The sequence below is a fragment of the Abramis brama genome (genome assembly GCF_963993115.1).
Source record: "Abramis brama genome assembly, chromosome: 15".
Classification (NCBI taxonomy): domain Eukaryota; kingdom Metazoa; phylum Chordata; class Actinopteri; order Cypriniformes; family Leuciscidae; genus Abramis; species Abramis brama.
In genome coordinates this window covers 19,335,362-19,345,358 of record NC_139977.1, presented here as the reverse complement: position 1 = coordinate 19,345,358, position 9,997 = coordinate 19,335,362, and positions in this window count along the sequence as shown.

Sequence of the window (9,997 nt, the reverse complement as noted above, 5' to 3'; positions counted from 1 at the left end):
CAAAAGGAACGTAATGAATGCATCAATTAGCTCAGCAACTGTCTGATGCTTTATATGACTGCTGTAATTACGTCTATAGTAGCATAATGTTACTTTTCATGAAACATTGTTGCAGAGTTTAATGTTTTGTGTGGTAATACATATTGAGGATTGTCTTTAGTTTTTCAATACTGTTTTTTTTTTTTTTTTTTTTTTTGTCTATTGATATTTCCACTATTTGTATACTTTCTCTGATTTAGCCATTGATCCTATCTATGAGTCGCATAATTAAAATCAGAGTTCTCCTATTACACACAATCACAAAAAGGATCCCTGATGCACTGCTTTTGAGTCATAGTCTATTTTTACTATGTTGTCAAATTAAGCCTGAGTGACGGTCCATAGTCTCAAAGAAACTATGATTATGACGGGTAGATATATCACATCGCATAGGCAAGGCAAGGCAAGGCAAGTTTATTTATATAGCACATTTCATACACAATGGTAATTCAAAGTGCTTTACATACTATTAAAAATAATCAGAAGAAATAAGAATATACAAAACAGTTTAAAATAAAGAAACAAGAAAGAACTAAAAATAATTAAAACAGTTTAGAATAAAGAACAGTTTAAAATAAAGAAACGAGAAAGAACTAAAAATAATTAAAACAGTTTAGAATAAAGACTAAAATAAGACACAGTATAAACAGTCGGACAAACAGTGACACAGTGCTCATTCATTAAATGCAAAGTTAAACAGATGTGTTTTGAGTCTGGATTTGAATGTGACTAATGTAGGAGCACATCTGATCTCCTCTGGAAGCTGGTTCCAGCTGCGGCTGGCATAATAGCTAAAAGCAGACTCTCCTTGCTTAGAGTAAACTCTTGGAACTTCTAGCTGATGTGATCCTAATGATCTGAGTAATCTGTTGGGTTTGTATTCCGTGAGCATATCTGCAATGTATTGAGGTCCTAGGCCATTGAATGATTTATATACTAGTAATAATACTTTAAAATCAATCCTATAAGTAACTGGCAGCCAGTGTAATGACCTGAGGACTGGTGTGATATGATCATATTTTCTGGTTCTGCTAAGAATCCTGGCTGCAGCGTTCTGTATGAGCTGCAAATGTCTTATGGTCTTTTTGGGAAGGCCAGTGAGGAGTCCATTACAATAATCCACCCTGCTGGTGATGAAAGCATGCACTAGTTTTTCTAAGTCTTGATTGGAAACAAAGCATCTAATTCTTGCAATATTTTTCAGATGATAGTATGCTGATTTAGTTATTGCTTTGACATGACTATTGAAACTAAGGTCTGACTCTAAAGACACACCAAGATTCTTGACCTGATTTTTAGTTGTTTGACCTTTAGAGTGAAGGTATGCGTTCACCTTGAGAACTTCATCTTTGTTTCCAAACACAATGATTTCAGTTTTGTCTTTGTTTAACTGTAGAAAGTTTTGGCACATCCAGCTGTTGACTTCATCAATGCATTGAAGCAGAGAGTCAATGGGGCTGTAATCATTAGGCGATAGGGCTAAGTAGATCTGTGTGTCGTCTGCATAGCTGTGGTAAGAGATTTGGTTCTTTCTCATTATTTGGCTCATTGGGAGCATGTACAGGTTGAACAGGAGTGGCGCAAGAATTGAGCCTTGAGGGACTCCGCATGTCATGGGCGTCCACTCAGACTTATGGTCACCTATACTCACATAATAACCTCTCCCATCTAAGTATGACCTGAACCATTTTAGAACTGTCCCAGAAAACCCCACCCAGTTTTCCAGCCTGTCCAGAAGTATTTTGTGATCGACAGTGTCAAATGCAGCACTGAGGTCGAGTAGAACCAGCACTGATAATTTGCCTGAATCTGTATTTAAGCGAATATCGTTTATTATCTTAATGAGCGCTGTCTCTGTGCTGTGATGCGATCGGAAGCCAGATTGAAAATTATCAAAGTATCCATTTGAGTTTAAGAATTTGTTCAGCTGGTTGAAGACAACTTTTTCAATGATTTTGCCTGTGAAAGGAAGATTTGAGATCGGTCTATAGTTGCTTAATATAGTCTTATCCAGATTGCTCTTTTTCAGGAGGGGCTTGACAACAGCAGTTTTAAGGGAGTTTGGAAAACTTCCATAGAAAAGTGAGGCATTTACCACTTCTATGAGATCTGCTTCTAAACAGTCTAACACACTTTTAAAAAAAGATGTGGGAAGTGTGTCAAGGGCGCAGGTTGATGTTTTAAGGTGCTGAACGGTTTCAGTGCATAACTGAATAACTGGTGGTTTGTGGGATTGTGCATAACATCACAATCCCACAAACCACCTCACTACAGCTCAGAACAGAAGTGCTTAACTGCAGGGTTTGAAGGTAAAGTGTGTATTGTCTACACCACTAGTTGCACCAAACAGAGCAAGATAAGCAATACACTTAATAAAGAGAAGATCACTTTTACGCCTTAAAAAAAAAAGAAGACTTATTAATTTGAATGCACCAATCATCTGAAAATATTTAAACTAGGGCACAGAGTAATGCATAATCCATGATTCATCAATAAGTTTGCACTTATAAATTTAGGATAACATTTAGAACTAATGCAAATTTCATGTCAAAAATATCAGAAATATATAAATAATATTATACATATAAAGAAATCGAATAACTAAGTGACCCTATACTTATTTTAGAGAATTAGGCTAAGCGAGAGCTTCTTTCAAGTACTTGAGTAGACAAAATAAAATAGTGATCCTAAATTACAACCTTTTCTCCACACATAAGAATGCAATTGTACACAATTATTATTGGTGAATGATTCCAATTAAGTTACTTTTTGAAACCTGCATGGGTTAGGGTTAGGTTTAGGAATGCATGTCCTGAAACAATAATGATCACCTTTGTGTCTCATTGCTTCATACAGTATCATAAAACGTCAGTCTCAGAATGATGATTAAGATCATGATCACCCAGCCACTCTTCTCATTTTCCTGTTTACTTTGGACAAATTGGAGATGCCAGAGCATCCTGTCTGAGCGATTTGTGGGTCTTTTAAGCATTAATTCCTCCTGAAACTTGGAGTCAGAGTACACGCTGGCCCCTGGTCCCCCCGCTCTCCTGTTGGGAATTACATACACTGTCATTCTTTTCCGGTGTGGCAATCAGCCTGGCTTGACGGATCTGGCTGTTAGCACCGGAAGGCTGTGAGGAGCAGCTTGCCACTCAACACAGTCTGTGGCAGGAACAAAATGTTTTTTTCATGTCTTTGTCTATTAGATCTGTCTCTGAAGTGTACTGCAGGATGGAGAAGCACCGAACTTGATTGACCCTCTCCAAAGTTCATGAACATGAAGGCAAGTAAAATATAAACAAAGCCCTTTAGATTTAGCAGCCTTTCATTATTTAAAAAAACAAAACAAAAAAACATAGCCAGGAGGCTTTAATTTAATAAATTAAATCAATGTGGATTATATAATTTATAATTCAAAGTATTCGAAATATTAATTCATATATCCAGAAGAATACTACCTTAATCTAGTTGGCAATCAGGTTGAAACATTTACTGTAAGTGATGCCTACAGAATTTTGATTAAAATATGTATGCATTTGAACACAAAGCGACTTACAATTAAAGGTGTGCTTCATCATCCATTCACTGACTAGAAACATATTTTGAGTGACTGAGCAGCTGCATTAGCAGTAACAGTGCCTCTTTAAGTCAGGGCATACAGGAGGTCAGCACCTTCTCTGATTTAAAAGAGTGTCCGGTGGGTTTTAGAGGCAAATGGAGGTCAGGAACTGTCTTTTATGTGGACCCTCTATTAGAGCAAAATGTCTTCTCACACTGACACTCAAGATGAGGGTGAAGTGGACTGCAGCCACTCGATTTGAAAGACCAGGTCAAGTGAGACTTACATAAATGCTCGCAATTCCATAATTGTTTTAGCTCTTCTAAAATAAATATACATTTGGCCATCTAGATTTTTGGTGCTAGCATTTTCGCATGGTAAAGTAAAGTGGGTGAGTGCATATCACTAGTTTTAGCACATTTGCGTTTGACTGCTATACTATGGACGGCTCTGAACTCTGCACTGAAGTCCTGGACACTCTGGGTGTTTTCACATATAGTTAGTTTTAAAAGAAGTGAGCCATAAAGCGAACCAGCCGAAAGTGACCTCAGTCCTTTCGGTGTTCACAATGTAGTGGACTCAAAAGAGAAACCGGGTCCTTTTTTGATCCTCTTCTGCATTGAAGTGATCTCTGATACTTTCTTGTTCACAACACAACCTCAATAGAACTCAGATCCCAGCTTTCTGTGCATTTTGCATGTGCAAACTTCCACCTTTGACAACATCTGTCAGACAAGCACAAGCGCTTGCACCCAAAATTTAATCCAGGTTGTCGTAGAAGGGACAGGAATCCTTAATTTCATCAGACTCCCCACTTCAACGCATTTTGTCACGGGTGCTCATGTACTTCTGTGTGTTTTTTTTTTGTTTTTTTTTACTTTTACGTGGCACTGTTACGCTGTTCTTCTGTTATACCCTCTTTTAGGGGTGGCCGATATGGCAAAAAACTCATATCATGATTTTTTCAGGAAAATCACGATTCATGATTTTATCACAATTCTTTTCATGTTGTTTTTACTATTTTGCAAGTGACTGAGCAGTACAGCCACACTTATGTCCCTATTTTAAAACTAAGCTTTGCAAGGTAACAAAATAGAACAGAAAAGTGAAAGACAGACCATGTATGCTAGTGGGCGAAGATAAAAATCTTTATTTCATCATTTTATCTTTGTTATTAAAAATAAGAACAAAGCTGCACATTACAAATACAAAACATACTATACAAATTAAATAAACAGTGCTTTATTTTTTCAGCCACAGGCTATATAACAGCACCATTCAAATACGAAATTGAATAAACCCATGTAAAAAATAAAATGCTACATAGACTTCACTATAAAAATTATACATTGATTTTTATTTAAGCTACTGAAGTTTTTCAGTGAAGATCAATGAGATATTTTCTATTTTGTTGTTTTAATTAAAGGGAAAAAGAGTATTTTTTAACCCCTACTACTCAGCTTTCTCCTACTACTCAGCTTTCTCCACAGAACAAGAGCCTGCTAGCTTAGCTTCCAAAGAAAGATGGCTGACACTATGTGTACATTCTGTGAGTGAGATCCCGAGAACATGCGGGACAGCCCCTACTACTGGCTGTAGTCTTTAGCCTCTGGCCAAAAAATCCTCCGATGTGGCAAAATTACGATTTTTACGTCATCTGAGGATTTTTTCCAGACAAAAAATACATAAATGTCTCATCTCAGGGGGATATGAGGGTGGAAAGCACGGTAATTTGAAAATACTACAGGTTTTCTACTGATACAAAGCTTAATGTTAAATCCTGAAGTATCCCTTTAAAGGAATAGTTCACCCAAAAATGAAAATTCTATCATTGTTTACTCACCCTCAAGTTGTTCCAAACCTGTATGAGTTTCTTTGTTCTGCTGAACACAAAGAAAGATATTTGGAAGAATGTTTGTAACCAAACATATCTTGGTCCCCATTGACTACCATAGTATATTTTTTTCCTACTATGGAAGTCAATGGGGACCGAGATCTGTTGATTACAAACATTCTTCCAAATATCTTCCTTTGTGTTCAGCAGAACAAAGAAATTCATACAGGTTTGGAACAACTTGAGGGTGAGTAAACAATGATAGAATTTTCATTTTTGGGTGAACTATCCCTTTAAGGACTAGTGGCAGCGTGTGTATTATTTGGTTGCTGCCACTTTAAGAGCTCACGCAGCACGGATAAAGACACGCAACACGCATTTCACTTTAGACAGAACTGATTGTGTTTATGTATTTTTTTTGTGTGTATTTGACAGTTTAAGTCCAACAAGGTAGCTCAGTACTCCTGCGCTGCAAGCTTCTAGAGTGTGCGCGCTTCGTGTGTACGCGCTCAGAACAGCACGCGAATGAAATGTTATGCATGCAGTTTATGCATGCAGTTTATTCACGTTTATGACTGCGAATAACTGCAGTGTGAGTGTCACGTGAGTGTAACTCTACCGCTGCGTTAACATGTGAAGTGAATGTATTTCGTGTTGTACAGTAGCCTATGTTGGGACCGAGGCGCCAGAACTGCATAGGCTACACTGTAGCAAGATAGTACGGTATTTCTTCAAAAGCAGTATAGGCAACATATGTTGAAACAAAACGCAAAGTAGACCGGGACCTCATCACTTTTACATATCACAAAGAAATCGAACCACAAACGAACCGTATACTCCCTTTAGGTGTTCTGAGATCACTTGGTTTGTTCACATATACACGCCTAACCGCTCCGAGAGCTAGGTGTGGAAACACCCTCTTTTGCTGCAGTGTTTTTCATCCTGTTCTCACAGAGTTCATAATGTGCAACAAACCTGTTCACGAAGCACATAGTCTCTCAGGGGTGTTCACGGGCGTGGGTTGACCTCCCATCAGAGTGACAGTGGCCTGCACTTTTGCTGACCTCACAACGCCACATTACAAGAGGACACTGTGAACTACTCCTCTACAGAGACAGTGGGTCAACCTACATGTCTTCACCCCTCTGTCAATAATGCAGGTGCATCAGCGCAGTCAGAGAGAGTGGAATTTATTTGCAACAATACTTGTAATACAATAGCATGCATTATGATTTCATTTTAGTTTGGTGCAACTGTGAAAATATAAGATATGGAGCAGAAAATGAATCAGCCAGGGATGTGTTTTGATAAGGCATGAATTTAACTCAGGGCAAAGCTGATAAAGTGACAAGGAATCAATACATTTCACATTTCTATTGGCTCTACATTTTGCAACACTATTATAAAATAATTAACCTAGTCGAGGGAAAGGACAAAGAGGTCATCTAAATTCTGCAGTGAAACCTCTGAGGAAAAGTATTCACTTTCTTACACCGCTGACACAACACTGCTAGATTATATGACTCAAGGACCAACAAACCTGTATTGAATCTGAAGTTTACAACGCTCTGAGAATTGAGGTATGCTCAAAAGATTGTTAAATTCTTGCTGTAATCTTAGCAGTTTTCCTCATGGGGTGATGGTAACTATTTCTCAATGTCCAAGGACGGCACATTCTACCAAAGCAATGCAAACACTTAAGCCGTGCTCGCCTATGAGGTTATTAAATCCTTTTTATATCTTCCCTTTTATACAGTCCACCCACATTTATTTTATGCAACAAAAATTTGAGTAACACATTCAGCACAGAATTATAAGAGATACAGGCCAACCTTGGTAACTAATTCCTAAGAAATAAGGAATCATCTCAAATGTAGCTCAAAGCCATGCAAATGACAGAACACATTCTGAGTTTGAAAATGTGTGTCATAATCTGATCTCTCCCTTCACCCTATCATTTCTCTTCCTATAAAAAAAAGCATTGGACAAAATTCACACACAATTGAAGAATCACACACATACACACATTATTATCATATATATATAATAAATACAACAGATTAAAGATACAATTGAACAGTTGCTTAAGTTTTTTTAACTCTTTCCCCACCAGCATTTTCATGGGTTCGATATTTTATCCGGTAATGTTAGGTAGTTTTGGTTTATGCTGTTGAATGTTTGATGATCGCGTTAACTTAGATCTTCAATCACTTGTTTTTGGATCGAGATAATAGCACTCCCAACCGTATATAGCAGTGGAAACATTGCCAGAAAAACTTACAATGGTGGAGAAGAGTTGTGTCATAATCATAAATGACGGAAAACCTCACCAATGCCGGAGAAAGAGTTAACAGTAGTATTTAAAAATACTACAGGAATTGAAGAAAGTAATCAAATGTAAAACAGAACTGTATTACCGTCTTTACTGTATTAAATACAGGTCAATCCTTACAATTAAAGTTACAAAAGTTATTCAGTCAGGAGCAGTGAGGGATTTTCTCTTTGTCTTTTGTTGTTTCATGAAAGGCTTTAATTTATGTATTCTCAATTAAATTCTGAACACCACACAACCCTGCTATGCTATAAAGGGAAAAAGTCCATAAAGATAAAAAAAAAAATAAGTTAGACTGTTGCTTTAAGAGCAGATTTTTTGGACAAATGTCGAAAGGCAGTATAAATGCTAACAAGAATGATCTAAATCTCAACATAAAGACTTTTAAGCAGAAATTAAGCTTGGACAAACAACTAATTTAATGAGGCCTGTTTCTTCAAAGTCCCAAACAGTGGCACTTAGAAAATTGCATGCACAAACACGCGTGAATGAAGTTAATTAACATGATGCAAATAAAACAAGCTAACAAGAAAACTTCTACATGCACTAATAAGGCTAAGAATGTGAAATTACAGTAGTGTCAGGCTTACCAGGGCCAATCATGAGAAAGCCACAAGCTGCCTAGATAACTAGCCTCCAGACACACTGTGAATATGCCACAGGGAGCCTGAGCCCTCAGCCTAGTTACACAGGCAGTTGTGTACAATACAGGAAAGACAAAAAGCAACCTAACAAGGTCCATAAAGACACATATTCACATACTCCGACATAGGGTATATACCCTTCGAGACGGACAGAAGGAAAGTGAGCAAAGAAACAATAATAATGACATTGGTCAGACTTCTCAGGAGACGCGGTTAACAACAGGAACCTCCACCCAGCGCATTATCAAACTTGTGAAAGAATGATCCATGCGGATGTGCGATCACAAGCTTCCTCAATGAATGAACAACAGGCTGCTGTGACTTCCATAAAACACTACGCAATGGCAGCGACTGTTATCCTCATTATCTCAGTACAGAAAACCTTTGTGCCCACCACAGATTAATGATTTGTGCATTTCATAATAAACTGGTTCTCTATGACAGTGATGAATGTTGTGGCATGTGCAGGTGTCCAGACACTCTCTGTTACACCTTGGTAATTTGTTCTACTTGTCACACACTTTGACTGGAGCAGAAATCACTGAATGACACAATTCTTTCCTAAATCATGTCCTCATATTGGAGACAGCACATATCAGGAGGAAACTGTCATTTTCTCCCATATGATCCCCCCTTCTTCCCGATATCACCTCAGTTACTTTAGCCTTCCCTTTCAGATTCCTTTGGGGACACAAGTCCTGAACAGAAACCAACTTGTTTCAAGTTGAGTCACTGTTAAACGATGGCTGTCGTTTAAGGGCCTGTATGTCTCTGTCACATTTCTCCAAGCATTTTAAGAGCAAGAGCAGTATAGGAAATAGATGCTGTGCGTAGTGGAATCTGGCATAACTTTCCAACCTGTTCCTATCCAGTCAAGTTAAGTTTCTACAAGATGAGGACAGACATGTTCGGATCAGATTCACCAAGCTTTGGCATTTCCTGTCTGCTCCTCAGACTGAAAATATCACTTGTGCATAAATACTCGAATGACAGAAGTAGCTAAATTATTTTATTTACAAAAAACATTCCAGGCCTAGATCTTTCTGATTATGTTAGAACGAAGACTAAATGTTTAACATTAACACACCATTGAAGACATACAGAAATTAAACTACTATAGCCTAAGTGTACTAGTCTATACTTTACTAAAGTGATCATAAACATTAAAATGGTAACTAAACAAACAAATTTAAACTCTGTTTCTGCATGGCTTAAGTAAAGCAGCAGAACTTAGGTAGTTAGGTCGGGGCAACCGGAAAAGTGAAATTCCTGGATTCGTTGCCACGCCGTAACTTTGTAAGGTTGTCAGTAAGTAGCCTAACTGCGACGTCGTGGCAACGTCATGTAGTGTGTTAGCTGGGTATATGCGTTAAGTTATAACCAATATTTCAACGTTGTTTTCATGATGGTTACGACAGTGAACGTGGGGTAATGTTGGCACGAGGTACGCGCAAGAGGGGAGGTGACGTTGCGTCCTTGTTTGTATTTCGCTGAGCAAGTATTTTGCAGAATAAATAATCAGAATAACAATCGGTCTCTTTCCTGTCTCCACATTATGTCAAGAGTCCAACAACAAAAACCGAGCC